The sequence below is a fragment of the Nicotiana attenuata genome, chromosome 1 (genome assembly GCF_001879085.1).
Source record: "Nicotiana attenuata strain UT chromosome 1, NIATTr2, whole genome shotgun sequence".
Taxonomy (NCBI): domain Eukaryota; kingdom Viridiplantae; phylum Streptophyta; class Magnoliopsida; order Solanales; family Solanaceae; genus Nicotiana; species Nicotiana attenuata.
The window spans coordinates 21,742,417-21,747,450 of NC_031989.1; positions in this window are offsets into that span (position 1 = coordinate 21,742,417).

Sequence of the window (5,034 nt, forward strand, 5' to 3'; positions counted from 1 at the left end):
GTACCCCGCCCCCCCCCCCCCACTTTGTCTTAATCTTAAAAAAAAAACAGAAATCAAGCGTCTTGGATTCAAATATTCAAACAATCTTTCTTGCTATCGAAATCTTAATAACCCCCCTCCCCCCCGGCAAACCCCTCAACGTTTTTTTTGTTTGTATTTTCAGTTTTCAGTTTTTTCGTTTATCTGCACCACCCATCCACCCCAACGGCAAACCCCTTAGAAAAAATTTGCTTTTCCTTTTTTTGTATTTTCTGTTTTTCGTTTTTCTGCACCACCCTCCCCCCCCCCCCCGGTCCAAATTCAGCCCAACCTGCCCATTTGTCACCCCTTTATGTGACTAGGGATTAAGGGGCATAGATTGCTTGAATTGGACCAATTTAAGTAGGCGAAAATCATGAAAGATCAGGGTTCAAATTCTAACATAGATTTTTTTTGGTCTTATCTACCTATGAGGTACCTGGAAATTCTTGTACCTCTTATCGACATAAATTAAGAGGGTGTTTGGCTAAGCTTATAAGCTGGTCAAACTAGCTTATAAGCACTTTTCGACTTATCTACGCGTTTGGTAAAATTAAAAGTGCTTATAAGCCAAGTGCTTATAAGTCAAAAATAAGCCATAAGCCATAAGCCAGTCACAGCTTATGAATTTTTAGCTTATAAGCACTTTAAGTTTGACCAAGATTTTTACTATTTTATCCTTAAAATATTCCTTTTTAGAACAAAACTCCTTCATCGATACTCACAGTCCCAAGTATTTTTTCAACCTAACCCCCCTCCCCTCCCCTCCCCGCCTCTTCAAGACTGCAATTCTCATTGACTATTTAAGATAAACAAATTCTCTATTTTTTTGCATTTTTATATCTATGTGATTTTGTATTAATCTTTGAACTGTATGTAATAAATGAGGACATATCAAATTTTTGGTGTATTATTTTCTCAGTGTTGTGGTGATGAAGATAATGTTTGTTTCTCTTCAAATATTTTGTCCTATTTTTATTTTTTACAATAAAAACTTTTGCCAATTATTAATTATTATAACTTTGATTATATGCTTCTCATAAAATAAATTATATTTATCATAAAAATTATCTTATCTAAGCATAATTGTATTTAAAATAAATGAAGAATAGAATATTTTGTATTTGAATCGATCTGGAATTTAAAATTGTATAGATAACGCCGTTATAAGTATAAACAGTCCTAAGGTTATTTAAGTCATTTTAACAGAAAAAGAGCTTATCAACATTTTTTCATCAAATGCTGCAACAACTTATCATCAATTTCAGCACTTGTACCCAAACACGTAGCTGCTTACTCCCTCCGGTCCAAAATAAGTAATTTTTCCAGATTTCAATAATGATTAATTATTTTTTTCCTACATTGTCCTTGAAGTAAATGGTGTTGGAATATGTGTTAGGAGTGTTTATGTGAGATAGTAAAGGTTAATATGGTCAATTCCATTGCTAATTAATGCTAAAGGTAGATTTCTTAAATTTGTATGAAAAACATCCAAAAATCACTTATTTTGGACCGGAGGAAGTATTTATTAGATCAAATTTCAGTACTTAAAAGTGCTTTTCAGTACATAATGCTTATCAGCTAACTTTAATAAGCTAATCCAAACGGGCTCTAATACTCCAAATACTCGCATGGGAAATTGATCTCTTAAAGGCCACAAATTGATCTCCATACCTTCGCTTAAATGCTCACATCATCATGAAAGAAAAACACCTTTAATTATTACCGATGAGAGAGAATTGTGACAACTCTTACAAATTTAGGAAAAGTTGGAGTGAGTTTTTACTGCTCCCTCCGTTCACTTTTACTTGACATGTATACTTAAATAGATTTTATTTTTACTTGTCATTTTATGCATATCAAAGAGAGACAAAAAAAAGTTTTCTTGTTATACCACAGTATTTATTACTCATTTTAAATAATTTTCTCAAATCCAATAAAATATACATTAATTAATATGGACATCATAGTAATTATACACTTCATATTTATTATTTCTGAGGGGCGTGAAAAAACAAACGTGCCAAGTAAAAGTGAACGGAGTGAGTAGTACTTAGTAACTTTTTGACGGTACTTGAATAAAGTCAAGTAATTTTTTTATTATATAAATATAATGACTAACTTTAATGCAATAAATAAAAACTTGAGTGACTATTGTGAAAATTTAAGAAAAAAAAAATTGTCACCAAAAATTGTTGCAACGAGAGTTAAAAAGAGAATCAACTTTTCAGGACTAAACAGTCAAAAAAGAAAAAACTTAACGGACTAAATACCATTTTAATAGATTAGTTACTCAGAGATATTGTAGGAGTAATAACTTAGCATTATCCTACGTATGTTGTCTTGTCTGATATCTGAGCCCTTCGTTTGTTCCCTCCAATGACCAGTGCTTGCAGCAACAACCCCTCCTCTTCCTCTCTTCCTTCTCAAATCTCAAAACTACCAAATGTATCCATTTTCTTCCCCAAATTCTCCAACCCCATTTCCCCAATGAACTCCAACAACAAAGCAGCCACAGAAATTCCAAGAATCCCACACAAAGAAGAAGTAAAAGTCCAGGAAAATCAAACCCAGATATGGAACTTCAAGGAAATCAACTCTGAAGAAAAGTTTGAGTCAAGAACAAGTTAATTTTACTAAACCAATTCCTGAAGATCCCGTTGTTGGGATATTGGAGGTGGCATGTCTGGCCTTGCCTGTGCTCTTTACTTGGAGAAAAGGGGCATTCGTTCCACCGTTTTCGACACGGTTCGTTATGGTTTCTTTCCTCTTTTTACATTCTTTTGTCTGTTTTGTTTAGAATATGGAGATGTTCTGATAAAATAAACTAATGTATATTTCCTCTTGAATCAATGTTTATTATCCTTGAAAGGAATCTTTTAGTTGTATTTAAATGAAATTAAAATCCAATACCAGAATAAAGTTGCTTCTTGAAGCAATTTTGAAAGAAAAATAAGATACTTTATAAGTACTTTTGAATAGGACATTGCCAAAAAATAGGGAGAACTGTAGTGAAAAGTGGATACAATGTGATAACTCAAATAAACAGTAAGCCATGTAATAGTATAGGTTGAAGGAGTATTCAACAAGAACTTAACATGGGTGCACTTTTTACTCTGAAGGTCGTTTTGGTAGTGATATTAGGGAAAACAATACATGTATTAGCTTTGGAATTATTAATCCTTGTTTGAGTGTTTTCAAGCTGTATATAACTAATATTTTATTAGTTATAACGCCTTATTCAGTACTATTCTATACATACCAAACCATAGCATTAGCAATATCATGTTTTTCAATACGTGTGGATAAACTTGTATAAAACAGAATTGCCCTTTCAAAAACCTTTAATACACCAAACCAAACAGTCGATAAGATATAATCCCAGCATAACTAATCCCAGCTGTCACGACCCAGTTTCGCCCTCCGTGAACAATTCGTGACAGCACCTAGTCCCTACGACTAGGTAAGCCTAAAATATGGAAGATAAACCATAATTGCAATAAAACTGAACTAGTAAATAAAACGGTGTTTAAGGTGCCGCTCGACACATACCACAACAATTCTCGAAGCTAACAACATTTCCCAAAAACCGGAAACTCACAAATCACAAGCTAAGGGATACATAAGAGGCTCTGACTCAAGAATATCTATACAAAGGAAATACTGAAGAGCTTATACTTATTACAGAAAGCTGGAAAGGACTCTCGGTCTGCGGACGTAGGGATATACCTCGAAGTCTTTACCGATACGCCTCCTTCCAAGGCTGACAGAACTGAGTGGGAGTAACTGTATCTGCACAACATGTGCAGAAGAGTAGCATGAGCACACCACGCGGTGCCCAGTAAGTATCAAGACTAACTCGTGGAGTAGTGACGGGAACAATCAAGGCACCTACCGGTCAATAAACAGTATAATCATAGAAATAATGGAAATGACATATAAATATGTAAGACTGCATGAATGACCAAGTGCTACAATTCACAATAAGGGAAAAAATACAACAAGTAAAACGAGAATATAATAAATGAGGATAGAAATGACGGCAGAATCACAATCCAAAATCTAAGGCCACAAACAACAGCAATGGGGAAAAAGTCAATAATTCATATCCTACAATGATGTCACAAAGGTCTTATCCAACCCTTTCCCAATTTCACCAAGTCTCAACAAACCACAACCTCGCGAAGACCCAGCAATCTGAATCTACAATTGGCATCCTATGCCCCATCAATCTCATGGTCATAACGACAACTAACTGGCTAACTAGGCTACTCTCACAAATATAATGGATAAACGAGGGCGTACCTCCACCCTTAAAGCAAATCAGGAGGAATTCACCTCTAATAGGGGTGTTCAGCTACGTGTATGCTTGTGCAAATGTTTCTAACAAAATTCTACCAGCTAGTAAACATGAAAAGGAGAACGGACCGCACGTGCGATGTTTCCCCCAACAACTTCCAAGCGATAAAGCTCCATACCGGTAAGGCAACCACAATCAACATTATTAAACAAATAGGAATGCCTCCACATGCCGTCACAATTCTCTACAATCATCCCCTGACATAGCCACCTTATTTCGCCACGTGTGCAATTAATAACATAATAAACACCGCCTTTTTCGCCATCACGTTGTATACAAATGTTCCCACCGTTATTCCGCCACATCGCAAACCCACATATAAGCATATAACATATCCCGCCTTATTACGCTGCATGTGCAAAACATCAATGACAAACAATAGCACGGCAAAGACCTCGTGCATCACAGTATCAACAATCTGCAACGGCGGAAACCTCGTGCATCACCATATCAGCAACCGTCACGACAGAACCTGTGCATCACAATATCAAATATCAACAGTCACGCAGAAACCCCCTCAACTTTTTTTTTGTTTGTATTTTCAGTTTTCAGTTTTTTCGTTTATCTGCACCACCCATCCACCCCAACGGCAAACCCCTTAGAAAAAATTTGCTTTTCTTTTTTTGTATTTTCTGTTTTTCGTTTTTCTGCACCAC